General features: G+C 37.2%; 1 long non-coding RNA gene across 1 annotated transcript; it reads left to right on the top strand.

The window, feature by feature from the left end:
• Positions 1-44: 44 nt before the first annotated feature.
• On the top strand, positions 45-1,331 carry LOC141365932 (uncharacterized). The gene is made up of 2 exons (XR_012370900.1): positions 45-161; positions 1,080-1,331. It is a non-coding gene; the product is annotated as an uncharacterized lncRNA (long non-coding RNA).
• The last annotated feature ends 18,349 nt before the right edge of the window (positions 1,332-19,680 follow it).

The raw sequence follows: 19,680 nt of genomic DNA, 5'->3' as shown, positions 1-19,680 counted from the left end.
GAATCTTGGCATTTGCTTTTCTCTGGGCCAATCGGAATCTTAGCACTTCCTTCAGAATCTTGAAGACAGCGCGCGAGCGCGGTCCTTTGGATGAGAGACACACCTGGCTACCACGCGAGTCTGATGGACACTTTTAATGTGAAGGAACCATCTTATTCAAGGTAAGTCAACTTTTTTGGACCAAAAACAACAACTATTTGTTTGCTTGATTTAAATTAGCGTTAGCTACCGCTTATATTGTATTTTTGAGGAATGAGTCTACGCCGAGTAATGCACAAACGTAGACCTTGCATAAAGTTTGCCTATGCTTCGAGCAAAATTACTAATGTTAGCTAACTTAGCAGGACGATTGTTAGCTAGGCTTATCGTTACCCGGGTGCTCTGCCCCTGAGTTCAAAGATATACGGCTACTACTCGAATTCTGAGCTAACGTTACCCTGAATAACTTCATTACGGTGGCTGTGGTGCGCGCTTGCGCAGGCAGTCATTCGTGATGTGGGTAAATGTGACTGTTTACACAATAGCTGATGCGAGAGTAATGTTAAAGGAAAACCCACCGTTTTCAATATTTTACTATGTTCTTACCTCAACTTAAACTAATTAATACATACCTATCTTTTTTAAATGCATGCACTTAATCTTTGTACATCGCGTTGTGAATGTGATTTAGCCTAGCCCCGTTCATTCCTGGTGGCTGTATACCTGGTAAACAGTAATTTTTAACAACATAGGGCTGTTTAGACAAAACAATCTGGCGAGCGTGTTGTCCTAGGCTAATACACCAACATCAAATTTCTGTATAATAAAGGGCTACATTTTGCATCAAAGTCTGTCAATGAAATCTTTACATTATGTTGTAAGTTGAATTTACATTATGAACACTAGCACTTTGAGATTGTTTATTCAATGTAAGTAGCCCTACATATAAAATGCATTATTATTATAATTATTGAACAGAAATGTATGTTGATATTCACTGCATATCAGCCATACAGTATGGAGACACGTTGTTTTATCATATTAGTCCTATGTATGATAGTTTGCAAGGTTATATTTTAATGATTTTAATTTACTTTCAGGCAATGGTTCTGGGCACTTTGGTGGAGCACTCACTGCCATTCACAATGGCCCGTCATCGTCATCCTTGCACAGATGCCGGCTGAGGACAAAGTGGCTCTGTCGCACGAAGCTTTCGCGAACATCGGCAAAATATATATATATATATATTTATTTCTGTCTGTCTCTTGTTATTTTTTATTTCAGTGTCATGCTTCACAACACTTCCAGGCGTTTCCGTGAGTTGTAAATAAAAACATTTGTAAAATATTAAATGTGTCATTCTCCTTAAGCTTCAAGGATGTTTTAACATTGATTTTTAATTAAAGTATGCTGATTTTTGTTAAGTCACGTCCAGAATCATATTAAAATCACACAAAAAATAGAGCTGGGGTAACCGCCCCAATAGTACCCCCCCCCACCCCTGGGGGCGTGACACTGTCACCTTTTTTACTCTGAGGAGTTTGCAGGTCTGGTTTTAAAGGAGCATTTCACCCGTGGAAACATTAATCTTTATTAAAAGTGGAACATATTTGTAGTCGAAATGTAACATAAATTTAGAATATGGTGCCTATTTGACAGAGAAAAGGAGTGTTTGTAGTCTCACCCCCTCTACAAAGATATTGGACTTCCTTCTTTCAATGATGCAAAATGACGATTTTTACATCATTGAAAGAAGGAAGTGCAACACTGAAATCCATATTTCTCCCGTCTCAGGGGAAACGGAGGGACTGATGCATGACCATTCTAAAACATGACTGGGTTTCTAACTATACAAAGCTTAATGCAAATGGGTGAAGTGTCCCTTTAAGAGAGCGCATGCTAATCTTAATGCCATGGTAAGTTGAAAGCATGTCCAAAATCACGGCATATGAATGTCCGTCCTCAAAATAGCGTTGAATGTATTCCATTCTTCTGCCTTCAAGTTTGTTGATTCAAAAAGTCTTACTTCCTGTATATCTTGATTGACAGATGTGTCGTCCAATCAGCAGTAACCAATCCACGACGTGTCATCCAATCAGCAGTAACCAATCCACTAACACATTGTACCTACCTTTTCCGGATGTTCTGATTTGCTGTTGTGATTTCTGACTTTTTATTTTGCTTTCTGGTTTGTTATTTTGTTTTCTGGTTTGTTATTTTGTTTTCAGATTTGTCGTTGAAGTTTCTGACTTGTTGTTTTGATTTCTGATTATGCGTTCTGTTTTCTGAATTGTTATTTTGTTTTTAGATTTGCCTTTGTGTTTTTAATTTGTTGTTTTAATTTGGGTTTTGCTGTTTTGTTTCGCACTTCCTGGCCACCGTAAAAAAATTATTTCAGAAAAAAACATTTGCACATTATAACAAAATACTTGTTATTTTGAATGTGGTCGCTCATGAATGCATATACACACACACACACACATTACATGAATATATTTATTTATAATTACAAATGTCTTATGTTTGCCAAATAACCTATATTTCTCAGCTGGTAATACTAATATTGTCCACCACATATCTTATTTTCTAGTTTTTAGTTTGTATATTATGTGCATTGGATTCATATAGCTAAAAATATGATGCATTTATATAACATGTCATAGAAAAATGAAACCATGTAAAACTCGTATCTTAGTCATCTCCAATGTTACTTTATAATCAAAACAGCTAACAAGAAACAAGAAATGTAACGTTAAATAAATAATGAACAAAAGAATCCAAACTTACTTTATCCAAGCGAGCGCAGCTGAGCTCATAGTCCGGTCCATCTCTCCTCGACGACGCGGTTTGTTTATATCCAGTCTTGCATTGTTGCTCCGCGGTCGTGCTCTTTATCAACTTCTCCAAACCACTCTCAACACAAAAAAGTCATCTGCAGGCGACGATCCACGATGGAGATGATATTTCTAACCTTTGGAAAGGTTCTCAGCGGCTCCGGAGAGCCTAGCCAGCTGCTATGCTACCCAAACAAACAAACGCGCACGGAGGGGGCGTGGGCATTTCTCTCAGTGCGCTTCTGTAGATTTGCGCAGAAGTACACTTTAATGACGTAAGTTGAATCCTTGTAATCGTTTCATGATTGGTTAGTACCCATGTCAATCAAAGCTTTGCTGGCTATGCATTGGCTGGCTTTGTTTTGGCGTAATCCAGTCAAAAGCCTATGGTGAGTTGAAGGACATCTAGCTAGGCAAATCATTGCTCGCATGACATTTTGAGTTGTCAAACCTTTTCTGATTGGACAAAACAGAAAAATAGGGCGGGATATTTATCGGAACAGTCTAACGAAGCAGGAAGAGAAGGATTTTCACTGATAAAAATCGATATTTGATAGAAAATAAACATGATCGATCATACTTGGCGGACGCGCGGATGTAAACAAAGGAGGATATTGCTGGATTTTTCACTATTTTTCGTTGTTTTGGATTAAAACGTGGGATGCTTTTTGAAGAGTGGACCCTTACGTTGCAATGTACGTTGAAGTTTTTGGGAATTGTCAGAAATTATCAGAACCATATGGCAAGATATGTGAGTACCCACAACCATTTTTATATGCATTCTGTCTGCATTTCATTTAACCCTTTCCACACAAGTGTATTGATTGCAAAAATAAGCTCAGAACATGAATTTAGAGTGTTTAAACTTTCAAATAATGCAAAGTTTATGATTGTTGATTGAATATTTAATGTTAAACAAAGTACAAAAACACGTAAAAACCCCCCCTAGGGCCCGCCGCCGGGCCGGTGCGTGTTATTAAAGAACATAGGAAAACCTCTTAGTTTCAGACAACATAATATAAAAGTTATCAGCAAAAAAGATGTGTTCTTTTTCAGTGAAATCTCTCCCTCTCTTCTTGAGGAGCACTGACAACTAGAACACTGAAGGAAATGTGATTGGTGCTTGCAGTGGCAATACAAAGCTCACAAAATGTTACAGTGGTGTTAATGAGTCAAAAGAGCCCACCCCAATGTCTCTATGATGTTTTGATGCAGAAATATAGCTCTTGCAAAAACGGTTGATAAGGTATTCTCATTGATTGTTAGGGAGTGAATAGGCAACCACCAATGATTATACTTCAAACCATGAAAGAAATTATCCATGGTTTTAGATGTGTTGTTGCAGTATTTTTAGGCAAAAAAGCCATTTTCCAAAAAATCAATTTCGTTTTGAAGTTAAAATCATTTAAGTGTAAAACACAAAAATTGAAGGTAATTTTTTGTTTTTCGCAAATTTCTGCCATTTCTGATGAAAATTTTAATATAGTGCCAATAGGGTTTTTTGTTCAGAAGCTATAGTTTTGTTTGTATTTTAATGGTTTCGAGTTGATCAAAATAATGCTTGCGAAAATATTGACAGGTGTGTTTTTAGCGCTATTTTGCTGCGCAGGACTAACCAAAATGCGAAACCTGGCATGTTTGGTATTGGTGGACTCAGCAACGATTCAGGACTCATAGGAAACAAGTCTCATGAAAATACGTCGACCATAGCTAATGTTATAAGCATGTAATACAGTTGTCCGACCACAAGTCTGTGCTGCGAGAAAATTGTGCAGGCCTGCTGTTGGAAAGCATCTTTTGCAACGATTTTTGTGTGAGCATATCAGTGAACACCCCTGACCACTCGTGAGTTTCATGTCTTTGTAAATGAAAGTTTAATGCATTTTAGGAAGGATTGTTCCAGTGCACCGATACACACATTGTAGAGGTGGGAGGTGAAACCACAAATATCCGAAAATCCTCGGGGCAGCCGCATATGTCGAAATTTCAGTCAAAACCATTCTATTTCATCATAAACAATCTGAAAACAGGGCTTTACGTGTAAAATACCGAACTTGTCCTTTAATAGGGTCCGAAACTGAAAGCAAAGACCCTTTTCAAGGAAGCCTGCAAGATTAGCATAGCAACGCTGCTAACGTAACTATACACAGGGAAGGAGACCACAAGCAGTTTTTAATAAACAGATTGAAATATAATCTTAAATTATGGTATGAAAATGTAAACTGTAACGGACTGTCGTTACACTCTGAACTAGTGCTGTGTTAAAAATACCGATACGACGATACATTGTCATGGACGTCTGACGATGCGCACATCGATACAGCACCTTCCGTATCGATTCGGATGCACTTTTGAAAGTAGCGTGATGAATCACTGTTGATCCATGATCCATATGGAAAGGACGCATGTATCCCGCAGAGTAGGCTACGCAGAGTTAAAGGTAGCGGGGTACACTTTCACTTTGCGTGTCTGTCTTGCTGGAACACGTGTCTGCATAGTGAGCCGCATGCTTGATTACGCATATTTAAAATCAATGAGTTCAGTATGAAAGCGCAGATATCTTAGCCTATACTACTGCAAAGGGCTTTATTAGCCACTCTCTTATAAAACTGTACTAACGCATTTGAAAAGAAACACAATAAAGTTTTGCATGTGTTAAGTGTACGCCTAGAGAAGAGATACAGAGCTGCTACAAACTATTACTGTCACATTAATAATCTGATTTCTATTAAATAGTATTAAGTCTGACTGCATGTTTATATAGATATATTCATAGATAAAGAATAATGAGAGACAAATATAACGCCTAGAGCAAGGCACCATCTTTGTAAAACTGCTTAAAAAAAAACATAAGTTAAAGTGCCCATATTATGACTGCTTTTCCACAAGTTAAATAGGTGTATGAGTTTCATAAAGCATGTTTCAAAAGTTGTTTGCTTGAAATAGCTTGTAGGAAAAGATTGTTACCCATCTCTAGTAGCCTCTGTTTTAGTGCATTTCGGATTGTGCCGTTTTGAGGTGGTCATTACATATTTATGAGCTGCTGCTACTTTGGCCACGCCCCACTACTAACGTCATGTGCGCGTGCTCAGTGATATTGTGAGTAGTACAGACCATACTGTGTTATTATTTTTATATATTATTATTAATGGTTTATGTTGGCAACAGACAAATCAAGCAGAAAAGTATCACTAATAAGTACACTACAGGAGAAGAAACTCATGACACACAATGATTCCAGAGTAAATTGTGATGTAGCAGTCTCAACAATTCACTCGTTTTCCCTGGACAATGCTAACATATTCCCTTTATAAAACATTTTCAAACGCATTATTTTCGCAAATTACAGAAATTAAGACCCGGCGGGGGATGTATACTGCTTGTGGACCGCGTGCTAATTGCTAGAAGCTAGCGGGAGGTCCGGACCGTAAAGTTATAAGAGACTCAAGGGTACGTTAGCCTCGTCAGAAAAGCTGGGGCGGTAAGGCCCGGTCTCGGTTAGTTTGGCAAAACACTTTTAGTTTGGCAAAGCACTATTACTTAGTTCTTGTAGAATTGTAAAATAAAGCCGTTAAATTTTTTATTAACTTTTGAAACCACGCTGCAAACTATCTAGCCTGCAAAAATATCTATATAGCCTATTGTTTACAAACAATATTAATATCACTATACATTTAAAAGGTATAATTTACGGGATTAGCATCAATGTATGATCTCTGTTTTGAGATACAGATGCTCTAGCATCATAAATTTAGTATTTTGTGACAGAAGATGACAACATGCAAAATATAATGTGACTTCTTACCTTTTGTGTTAATATAAAGATCGCGAATCGCATCCAGTGTCTGTCTCAGATGTGTGAATGATCCATGAAAGTCCAATAAAATACATTCAATAACTATTTTTGTACACAAATACGTATAATCAGTGAAATATAGATATAAAGTCTGTTGTTTACATCATATTTCGTATGAACGTCTTATCGCCTACAATCTGAGGACTATTTGCGTCGTAACACACTGTATATGAGATCACATTTTAGGTTTAAAGCTGCCGTCGGCAACTCTGGAGGATTAAGCAGTTTTTAAATGTTTACAATTTCATGTCCCTCCCCCACTACCTCCGTGCAACCTCCCTCAGACCTCGTTCTCGTCAGCGCGTGTGCAAAAGTATTATTGTGATCGCATACTTAGCAAGAATACTTAGATTACTTACATAACACCCCGAAATACAATCAATGGTTGATAAAGCACAATTACCTGTTGAGAAGAAATGTGGCAAGCTCTGCATCCAGCTTGAAATCTCGTAGATTCCTTTCAAATGCCGGTCCGATATTGATCCTAGTTTTAATACGATCACAGTCGCTTTCTATATTTGTTTCCTTCTTTTCATTGGTTGTTTTCCTAGCTCTAGTTGTTAACCGAGAAATCGGAAGTTTGTTACTGAAAGTTCTCTCCGCCATCACGCTGTTCAAACCAAAACAACTATGAATTCAGGCGGATGCACGTGATATTGTAACGCGCGCGAGGGGGATGGGGATCTGTGGCGCGTGCAGGTACTGTGATTGACAGGCAGATTTTACACAGCCCTGCACTGATTGGACCAAATGAACCAACCTGCGCTGATTGGACCAAATGAACCGGGAGCGGTGGATTTTTGCAAAACAAATAACAGGCTCCAGGTGGAGCTTAGAAGCTCTGTTTTTTTTCTTAAACAGTCTAATTGATGTTGTTCTATCGGAGCATAGTGTTGGTTTCAGTGAATATGATCAAAAAATATGATAAAATAAGTTGCCGACCGCAGCTTTAAATAAACATGCGTTTTAACTTTGTTTTTAAAAGTAGGCGGGAGTATAATCCATAATATCCAAATAGCGATGTTACTTCCGTGAGCCATGACAACAGTATAGAGGATATCAGCGAAAGTGACTGCTCTGTGCTTTCTAGCTACCTGGTGGGTGGAGACCTGCAAATGGGGTGGTGGACGGGAAAATTCAAACGGAATGTGACGAAACGGCTAGTTACGTCACAATGGCGCTGAGTTTGAACTTGTGCAATCTGAGACTCAAGGCAGAGGACATTCAGAAACCTGTATCTCACTCAAAACAGCATGGATAGATTTTTTACCAAGTTTGTATGCTTGTGGAAGCATCAGAGACACAAAATAACAACCCAAAACCCAGAAAAAGTTAGTTTTTCATAATATGGGTACTTTAAGTACTACTCTGGGATTTTAAGTATTTCTATGAGTTACCCCAGAAGCTAATAAATGAATGGCAAAAACACAACTGTTAAAACACTGCTTATTCAATGTACAATAAATAGATGTTAATAATAATAATAATAATGTTACTAAATTCTGAACAAAAATGTAATTCAAAATAGTCTTGTATCGTGAAGTGCACCGTATCGGGGCCCTTGTATCGGGATACGTATTGTATCAGGAAATTGTTGGTGATACACAGCCCTACTCTGAACGCCGCAACATATTTCACTGATCATTATTGATTGGCTGAGGCACCACACGCTAGCCAAGTTGCCTGTGTGTTTTCTAATGGAAGGTTGCCATAATATAAGCATTCTGGCTGAAAGTACGCAGCAGGTCCAGTGACGACAGGAAAAGTGCCCTTCGTATGCTTCTTGAATATAATTACAACAAACGGTGCATTAACGACTCGGAACACGAGGTGAACAACCATAAAAATAACACTTTAGGATAATGAAACTTGTATTTGGAACACTAGGTGAACAACCAGAAAAATAACACTTGAGGATAATGAAACTTGTATTTGGACATGTCATGGACGCATGGACTTTCATGCAGAGTGCCCATGTGAGGCGGAGTTATACACTGTGTCTTTTAGACATTATATTTCATTACGATAAGTTTAAATTGATTATTTTATCAAAAGACCAACTACATTGACTCATTTTACAATCCCACTCGCATGTTATTCAGACAAAATATTATCTTTAAGTTCACATGAGGAAGCTGGCGTTTTTACGCACACTTTCATGTCATTGGCTATATGCCACTGCAGTAAAGACTTATTGCACTATTATTGTTAATGATTATTCGATTGATTGATCGTTAATTTAAACAATTATCGAACATGGGAAATTGCATGAATTGACATCCCTAGCATGCACTTTTGAAAAGCCAGTAGTAGGGCTGGGAAAAAAATCTATTTGATTTTAAAATCGAGTTGGTAGGTCAAATCGAGTCATATTTTCAAAAAAATCGAGTTTTTTTAGATTTTTTTCTCCCCCTCTGCAGTATAACGCAGTACATACATTTTGCATTCGCCAAATCTTCCTTCAGGGTTTCCATAGGACGCTCCCTGCGGGGCAGCCCTCTGCCCCTCCCCTCTCCCGATGCCAGCACATGCATACACAAACAACATGGCAAAAACGGCCGGCGAAAGAGAGCAGCTCCTTCCAAAAAAATGCTCTTCGACTTCAGTCATGTGGAGTTTGTTTGGATTTGCGTGAATTTCATGTTGATGCAATTTAATTAAATATAATAAGTATATATTTCTTAAATATGTGTACAGTTTGCAATTATTTTGTTATAAATGGGGGCGGGGAAAAAAATCAAATCGAATCGTAAATCGAGTTTTTTATTAAAAAAAATCACAGATTTTTTTAGGGGGACAATTTGCCCAGCCCTAGCCAGAAGTAAACGTCAGTTCTGTAGGCTATAAGATGAATATATTTAATTTCACCTTAAACTAACATTGACTTAATGATTTAAAAAGCACCTGCTGTAACTAAGCATCTTTGTTTTACTTGTTGCACTAAACATTATTTGATTTAACATTTTTGAATAATTTATTTATATAGCTTAGTTTGGTTTTATTCGTTTAGCTTGACTGGTAAAGACCTTTTTTCTTTACCTAAAAATGTAGCTTACGGTTGGATGGAACCCGGAGTAATCTTATATACAGTGTGTTACGACGCAAATAGTCATCAGATTGTAGGCGATAAGACCTTCATGCGAAATCTGATGTAAACAACAGATTATGTATCTATATTTCACAGATTATACGCATTTGTGGACAAAAATGGTCATTGGATGTATTTTTTTGGACTTTCATGGATCATTCACACATCTGAAACAGACTGGATTCGATTCGCGATCGTTGTATCAACACAAAAGGTAAGAAGTCATGTTATATTTTGCAGGTTGTCATCTTCTGTCACAAAATACTACATTTATGATGCTAGAGCGTCTGTATCTCAAAACAGAGATCATACATTGATGCTAATCCTGTAAATTATACCTTTTAAATGTATAGTGATGTTAAAATTGTTTGTAAACAGTAGGCTATATAGATATTTTTGCAGGCTAGATAGTTTACAGCGTGGTTTCGAAAGTTAAAAAAAATATTTAACGGCTTTATTTTACAATTCTACAAGAACTAAGTAATAGTGCTTTGCCAAACTAACAGTTTTTTGCCAAACTAACCGAGACCGGGCCTTACCGCCCCGGCTTTTCTGACGAGGCTAACCCCCGAGCCTCTTATAACTTTACGGTCCGGACCTCCCGCTAGCTTCTAGCAATTAGAACGGGGTCCACAAGCAGTATACATCCCCCGCCGGGTCTTAATTTCTGTAATTTGCGAAAATAATGCGTTTGAAAATGTTTTATAATGGGAATATGTTAGCATTGTCCATGGAAAACGAGTTTATTGTTGTCACAATTGACTCTGGAATCATTGTGTGTCATGAGTTTCTTCTCCTGTAGTGTACTTATTAGTGATATTTTTCCGCATGATTTGTCTGTTGGCAACATAAACCATTAATAATAATAATATATAAAATAATAACACAGTATGGTCTATACTGCTCACGATATCACTATGCACGCGCACATGACGTTAGTAGTGGGGCATGATCAAAGGAGCAGCAGCTCATAAATATGTAATGACTAGCTCAAAACGGCACAATCTGAAATGTTCATCAGAAAAAAAAATATTTATTTTATTTATAACAACATGAGAGACATTTTTAGGTATACAAATACACACAAAAAAATTATCATTTATATTGCCACACAATGTGTCGGTTTATGTTTCAAAACATTAGATTTCTGTATGGTTTTAACTTTGGAATTCTAAAAATGTATTATTATTACTAGTAGCTTTACAACTGATCAGAGTTTCAAAGTTAGGATGTTGATATACAGTTATCCAAGATCATGATCAATCCCTGATGAAAAAACAACAACATATTAACCAGCAAGATCAGCTAATGTTGTGTTTTGGTGTTGGTATACTGGTGACCCCCAGCTAAAATTCTACCAAACCAGCATGAACTAGCCTGGGAATTACATATACTTCAGAAGCCGTTGCCGGCATGGCCTTAGCTACCATTGAGGACAACGAGGTCATGTCCTGTGTCGTTTTTGTTTGAAGTTTCGTTTTATTTTGCTGTGAAAATAGCAGACGAGACAATTATCCTTGTAATGCTCAGTTAATTATCTGAAGTAAACCTTGATGATGTATGCAGCCTGAATATGCGACCTCCGGAGGATGCAGCTTTCTGTTTGAACATTTTACAGTGCATGCATTATATTCTTATAGTCTTTTACTGCGTGTCCTTTTTTGTTTGTGTTTCCAATATTGTTCGTTTGGGAACTCGTATGAAGTCTGAGACGCGTTGTGTTTGTCTGTTGATCAGTGTCAGATGTCTCAGCAGATTAAACCCTCACTCAGAGTTTACATGATTTAATGTCTGCATGTAGTCTGACGTTGTCATACTCAATTATAGTCAGAATTTGAGTCTGATACTGCTTCATTGGGCTATGATTTTTGGCGTGTCTCAACCGAAAAATGTCTCTGCACTGAATTGGATAGACCTACAACCAATCAGAGCTATGGAGTGTGTGATGTATGTTGAAATGGCGTCTTTTGCAGCCTGACCTAAATGCTAGTTATTTCGCTACAATGACACTAACATTATGATTATACATAGTCGGAGTTAGCAAACGTACATCAACACCTACTATGTTTACAACATTTCATTTATATCACAACATTGTAAGTGTTACTAAGTCATAGTCAGACTATCTCTTACCCTTCAGCAGCCACGATTCCGGGCTTCTGAAAAAAGCTAATTATATCCATCTCGTTGTGCATGCCGAGTTGCATTGCTGTGATACCTATTTCAGTTGCTTCTTTAACTTGGTCCTCCATAAGTGCGACCAAAGGAGAAACCATAGAAATTATATACGTAGACACCTCGTAGACTGAGCTGCCTATTGGAGCTGACGTATCGCGTGGCCGCCATCTTGGATATTTAGGCAGGACGCTGTCACACATTGAAAAATACTGCTTTCATGCTAAAATACTTTGTATTATGCTCTTTAAGTATGGCATATTGACAGAGGCAGACACTACTTAAGTATTTTACTTTCTACATAAAAGTACATTTTCAAGTATCTGCATTTTATCAGTGTTTTTCTTTGGAAAACTTATTTTCCAAAGCATATTATCATAATTTTTGCTCCACTACATTTCATAATTTCAAGTTTTTGGTTTATACTTAATATTTAAGTACATTAAACATCTACTTTTTTACTTTTACTTAAGTAAAAAGTACTTTTGTACTTTTACTCAAGAAAAGTAAAAGTACACAATTTTTATGTAATTTTTACGGAATTAGGTATTCAATTAATTTTAATATGCAATATAAAATGAATACACAGTATGACTCTATGATTTGGAATGTAGTGAAAAAATGTTTAGTATAGTCAATTTTTTATCAGAACTTCTCAGTGATTTTAGTCCCGTCCGAATGCTTCATGTCAGTAAACATCACGGAATGTCAGTAAAGATTACGGCGACTTTTACCATTTCATCATTTTCTGTAATTTTGGGTATTTTCTTTTCAAATATAGAAGCACTTAAAGAAGCATTCACTTGCATTCTAGGCGGTGAAACAATTCAATGTTTTACTGAGATTTCTAATCCCGTGCAAATTGACCATCAGTATACAGACGTCCTGTGGTAAAATTACATTACTCCATCTATTCTACCCTCGTAAAACTAATCCCGTCCGAATCATAGACTGTAAGGTCCGAATAAATTATGTAGAGTAAAAATACACCTACTCTTTGGAGATGACGTGGGAAGTTTAAGACAGATGGGGTCGCACCATCTCTAAGCCTGACAATCTGACCCGTCCTTTCAAAACCATCAGGCTTGAAGGGCTCACTACAGAGCTTGACGACTCTGTCACAACAAAACCCTCCTGTTTTACAGCAACTTCCCATTGCCTCCTCATGCCTGTATCACTGGGAAACCTTCAAATGTGAAGAAAAAACAGCGAGAGATCATGAGAAAGAGAGAACCAGTTCCTGCTGAACATTGACATATTATTATAAACAATAACGTAAAATAACCAAAATGATTGTTCAATCTTGCGTGTGAAATGTAATCCCATGTGATCAGGAATCAATACTGCGCCGGTTATTGCAACCGTAAACTAAACAAAATACGGGCATAGTTGCTTTCTTTCCGATTCAACAGATTCAACACACGCGCTCTTCGGTGACATGGTTGATTACGTTACCGTTGATCATCTATCCATCATCGTATAAAGCCCGCCCTGACAATTTGATTGGTTCGACCAGCTTTGGGTCTAGCATAGTAGCTCCTCAACGGAGAAACCCCAGACCGATCTTCCAGTCCTCAAAATGTTGTGGGCGGGGCTAAGATCGGCTGGCACCCAGGCTAGTCTGCATGTTCTTGCTCAAAAATGACAGTGACAGTATCACTTCTATTGTTCATCTAAGAAATGAACATATATTAAATATTTAAATGGATTTAAACATTGTTTGGCTAAAAATAAGCATTTCTTCGTTTAAAGTGAAAGTGAAGATAGCATCTGCGAAACGAGTCCACTATCGCCCCCTGCAGGCATTTGTTATAACACATAATGCTTTTTATTTATAGACCACAAATGTAATGTGTTTTTTAATGTAATGTTGTTTAATGTAACTTGTTTTTGATACTTTATGTGAACCAATTATTATTGCATCTTTGTTATTATGTAATTTTAAAGTCTATTGCTCACTTGGCTCTATTTTTATTACCCAAAAATAACACATTACTTCATTATCAGTTAGCAAAATAATTGTTAGGGTCAGTCCTTGATTAGATAAAACATTTTAAAAAAATGTGATTTAAGTTTCTTAATCATTTAATTTATCATTAAGGATTTCTTAAAAAGTGTAAAAATTTTGTCTCGTGGATTGAGTGTCTCCTCACACCCCTATGCACTTACTGTATACCAGTAATTCTTAAAGTGTGGTCCGCGGACCACTAGTGGTCCGCCAAACCCCCCCAGTGGTCCGCCAAAAGATGACCTATACCAGGCAATTGTTTATACAATCGTCACTTATTTAAGAAGATTTTTAATGCACTTGTGAAACTGTGATATCAGTTCTTACCCTTTTGTTTTAATAACGTAAAAATGGATCGGTGGCTAAACCAAAGAGGAGTCAAAAGAAATGATCAAGCATCCACTGAGTTTTTGTTTCATGTGTAAAATCCATGTAATTTCAGTGATTTTGGACATTTAGGGGAACATTTTCTTAGCTTTTTATTGTTACTATTGTTACAACTATAAACTTCATACCCACCACCTCAGTTTTAAACTAATGGCTCTTTGGAATGACATTAAGTGGGACCTTGGCTGTTACAATATGTTTAATTGCAGTTTTTTTTCACATGTGCAGTTTGTTGTTCATATTAAGCTGCAACTCATTTCACATTTACTTTTTCAAATGAAATAAAATTCATATAATCATTTCTGAACATAGCATTGCATTTGTGTTAAAAAAATGTGTTTTTGACTTAAAACAGTTGCATAATAAACTTAAATTTAGCTTATCCTTCCTATTTTGTTGTTTTTTTGGGGGGCGTGTTAGAGTCGGATTCTGTCAGGTGGTCCTCAGAAAAAATTGGAAGATAAAGTGGTCCTTGGGCTGAAAAAGTTTGAGAAACACTGCTGTATACAAAGGCTCAAACTTTGCAGCCAATGACTCTGCATTATATAAATGCAGAAGCCACTACTCTGATGAGAGGCAGAGCATCTTTCTTTCAGAAGCAAATTTATTTCTCAAGTGTCATTTTTTGTGTTTGGCGGGGATGTCCTCTGTATTTGAAAAATACGGCCTTGGTTGCCGGGGTTGACTAGCCATTATCGAAACACTGAACTTTTGGTTGATTAAACCAACATTTGCTTATCCTAATCATGTCGGTTCTAAAACATCTGATAAGAGTTAGTTCAGTCAACCTTCTACCAGTTTTAATGCGCACACATGGGGGGAATATACATACCAGCTTCCTTGAATACACATCTGCTCCCCTGCTTTGAGTTAAGCTGTATGACAAACGGCGCTGGGCTGAAGGACGATTTCATTGCAGTTGTGGCTTAAATTGCGTGCGTGTATCACGCGTGATTTTTTTTCCCCAAACCAGTTCAGATAGGAGTTTTACTTATACATGATCTCAGGGGCAGAAAGAAATTTGATTGGTTCACAAAAATGACCAATGAAAGTCCTTAACCGGAGCCTTCAAGGCAGCTTCTGCAGTGAAACAGTTCGAGCTCACCGTTGGTCAGGTGAGTAGCGCAGATGGTTAGATAGTAATGTGACTGGTTTGGAATTCAGCTCGAAATGTCTGACTTATTGCCCTCTTTATTTTTGCTTTTTCTTTCTTTTTTTGTGTGTTTTTTGTTTGTGTGTGTAATATGTAGCCTATAAAAAATCTGCATAAATAACATTTACTATATATATACTATATATCCTATATATAGCCTACGTTCGTGTGCTGAAACAGGCCAAAATTGTTAAGACATCTTATAAGGCCTACATATTGCATTTGCAGCCAACAACGTAAAAAATATATTTATGAATAATTTGATATATAAGCAGATTATGTATTGATGTTTGTTACCTTAAGAAAATTAACCATGTAACTACAGTTAAACAAAAAACATGCTTCCTATAGTTAAACCTATAGTTACCACAAAATAATGGTGCTAAAAATATGGTTAAACAATGGCCACGGCAGTAATTTATTTTGCTAAAGATAATGAATATACAGAGAAGAAATACTAGTCAGGGGGCCAATTCTGAAAAGGGCTTCCGTTAAGACTTTTGCGGACATGTTTTGGTACAAGCTGTCACCCTATTTTTTTGTTAGAAGACACCTATAGGTAATACTTAAAAATAGTATCAAATGAAAGCAAACACTCATGGGATGTCTGCTGAAGTGTCAGAATCTATGGGAATGAGTCAAGCCAAGTTTAAAGCTTGTAGGGAGAGACAGTGCAATGATGCACAAGTTATAAAACTTTAATGTCAAGTCGAAATGTAGAACTGTAGATGGTGGTCTATGGTGCTATTTGACTTCATTAATGAACCAGGTTGTAACACATACTATATTTAATTGACATATCACTATGGTTAATAATTCTATCCTAACATAACTGTTCTCTCACTTCTTTGGGGTTAGGGGTTAGTAACTAGTTAGTAGTAATACATGGTAATGAAGAGCACCTCGAACATTAAAAAGTAAAGTTTGATTTAAGTTCAGATTTAAAGACTTTACCGCATGTCTGGATTTTAAACTTTATACATACACACGTGAGGAAGATCTTTATTTATGTCTGGACATTGAGGAAGCATTTATCTTTATCGTTACCTAAGAAGAACAATGGAGGACGCACTGGAGGAGGATATTGGAAGTAAGTAACAGTTAATTTATACTATTTATATTTGCTATCATGTAATATGCTCATGGCTTGTGCAGTTCAGCCTACGCACAGTAAGCATCAGCAGACGGCACGCTTCGGATTGAAAAAGTTTTGCATTGTTTACAAACGAGGAAGCGATCTCACGTAATGGCGGATTTCACTGTTGTATGCTGTACAATGTTAAACACAGTTATTCACTTATATCCTTCATGGCAACTTTCAGTAAGCCTGCACTGCTGTATCTTTTAAGTGTGTGATGTAATATGATTCCATGTTTGCATGCTTATTTACAAACGAGGACGCAATCTCACGTAATGGCAGATTTCACTGTTGCATGCTGTACAGTGTTAAACACAGTTATTCACTTATATCCTTCATGGCAACTTTCAGTAAGCCTGCACTGCTGTATCTTTTAAGTGTGTGATGTAATATGATTCCATGTATACATGCTTATTTACAAACGAGGACGCAATCTCACGTAATGGCGGATTTCACTGTTGCATGCTGCACAGTGTTAAACACAGTTATTCACTTATATCCTTCATGGCAACTTTCAGTAAGCCTGAACTGCTGTATCTTTTAAGTGTGTGCTGTAATATGATTCCATGTTTACATGCTTATTTACAAACGAGTACGCGTGACCTCCCGTAATGGCGGATATCTGTTACATGTTGTACAGTGTTAGACACAGTTATTCACTTTCGTATCCTTCATGGCAACTTTGAGTAATGCTGCACTGCGGGATTTGCTGTAAAATGATTCCATATTGTTTACATGCAAGGCAATTCCATACATTGCGCTTTACACGCGACACCGTTTTTATGAGTGCCGCGTTACACGGAGACGCGAGCCCGCGCACATGGCCGCCATATGCAATGTGTTTTTAAAGTTCATACACGCTTACAGAAACTCGTTTAAAACAGAAGCTAGACGATAAGGGGATGGGCATCTGAAAACAGCTTTTTATATAACTAATCACTGCAGATGTTTATCTGAGATGTTCTGAATTTAGTTTGTGTACATGATAGTTTATATGAATGTACTATCAGTGATATTTACCCATCAGTTATATATGTAAGGATATTTCTGTGGACAATTTATGCTAACAGCTGTCCATAACTCTCTTACAGGTCTGCATCCCTCTCATCAGTACAGAAACTATGAAGTGGAAAAACACTTTTTGGACATAAAGTTATATGGTAACATTAGCCACATGACCAGCTCTGTTGTTTATCAGTTTCTTATACAAGTTAAGTTTTTGAATTGAATTTGTTTCTAAATAAACTGAAAATGTCCTACTGACCTTCATTTCTATTTTGATTATATTGTTAACTTCTTAATAAACCTCAAACAAACATGTATACATTTGTCCTCACATTCTTTACTGTAGTTCCCAACATTCCTGCCTCATTATGCAGCTCATTATGCGAGCCTTTGTTTGCTAGCTGTAAATCAATCCTTTCTCGCATACGGCCCCTCTAAACAAAAACTGTCTTACAATTTCTAAATCAATATACTGGTTTATGTGAATGAGTAAGCAGAATGATTTTCACATCATTTTAATGAGAAAACTATTGACGATTAGATTCTGTTTAGAAAAGTCTTGTTAAAACATGTTTAGTATGTGTTTTGTGGACTTATATCAGTGACTTAAAATTTTTGCTTTTTTAAAAACCACGCATAAACATTTTTCTCTCAAAAATACAAACATGTACATACATATAACTCATATAATATTTTAGCCCAGTTTGTGCTGAACGCAGTGGTATAAGACACTTGCCATTAATATGTTTAAAGCAACTGAAAAAAGACCAAATGTAAGAGCATGTCAGAACCTCTGACAGTGTCCCAAAATGGTCGGACCCCAGAAGGTTAATGTCCTAATGATCAGCATACTTATTTGTATGTCCCACAGCTGACATGGAACGTTATTAACCTGTTCGGGAACTTCATTTTTTTTTGCTCTAACCGGTTCAGGAACGTCAGTTTTAGGGTAGAACCGAAAACCGGAAACGTTAAAATACTGCTTCTGTTCAGAACGAACCAATTGGGAAAAAACCTGTTCAAAGCCCTGGTTTGCAGACAAACTGTTCTTCATGTGCCATTGCCACTTTTTCATCATCATCGGGCGGCAGTGGCCTAGTGGTTCATGTAGGTTGTCTACAAACCGGAAGGTTGGTGTTTCAATCCCCGGCTCCACTGGACCAAGTGTCGAGGTGTCCTTGAGCAAGACACCTAACCCCAGCTGCTCCCGACGAGCTGTCAGTGTATGAATGTGTGAGTGAATGGGTGAATGTGAGGCTAATTGTAAAGCGCTTTGGATGGCCATAGGTCTGTTAACAGCGCTATATAAATGCCGTCCATTTACCATCATGATTAGAAAGTTTGGTTCAGACTGTTGACTCTGCTGTGATCATCTTCTCTGGATCTGCTGCCTCATGCCAAATCACAGCTAGGCTGACACAACAGTGCCCAATGTGGTGTGGTACTCTTGTGGTATTTATTGATTATTATTTTTTAATGATCATGCTTGCACATAAATTGGATTATATTGCACATTTGCCCAAAATTACAGTAGGACATAGAAAATGGAAGCACTTTGGGGGGGATCTGATTTTACCACTTTTAAGAATATAATGTTAAAATGGTCAAAAAAACATTTACTAAGCTGACAACCTGGCTAGAACACATGTTGAGGGATTAAATATTAATACTGGATAGGTTGTATGCTTGTACCAAAAAGTGTCCGACAAAGTTTTAATATCAGTTTTGGCCTCAGCTAGGCTGACACAACAGTGCCCAATGTGGTGTGGTACTCTTGTGGTATTTATTGATTATTATTTTTTAATGATCATGCTTGCACATAAATTGGATTATATTGCACATTTGCCCAAAATTACAGTAGGACATAGAAAATGGAAGCACTTTGGGGGGGATCCGATTTTACCACTTTTAAGAATATAATGTTAAGATGGTCAAAAAAACATTTACTAAGCTGACAACCTGGCTAGAACACATGTTGAGGGGTTAAATATTAATACTGGATAGGTTGTATGCTTGTACCAAAAAGTGTCCGACAAAGTTTTAATATCAGTTTTGGC

The sequence above is a fragment of the Misgurnus anguillicaudatus genome, chromosome 8 (assembly GCF_027580225.2).
Source record: "Misgurnus anguillicaudatus chromosome 8, ASM2758022v2, whole genome shotgun sequence".
Lineage (NCBI taxonomy): Eukaryota > Metazoa > Chordata > Actinopteri > Cypriniformes > Cobitidae > Misgurnus > Misgurnus anguillicaudatus.
This window is presented reverse-complemented; position numbering and strand designations above follow the sequence as displayed.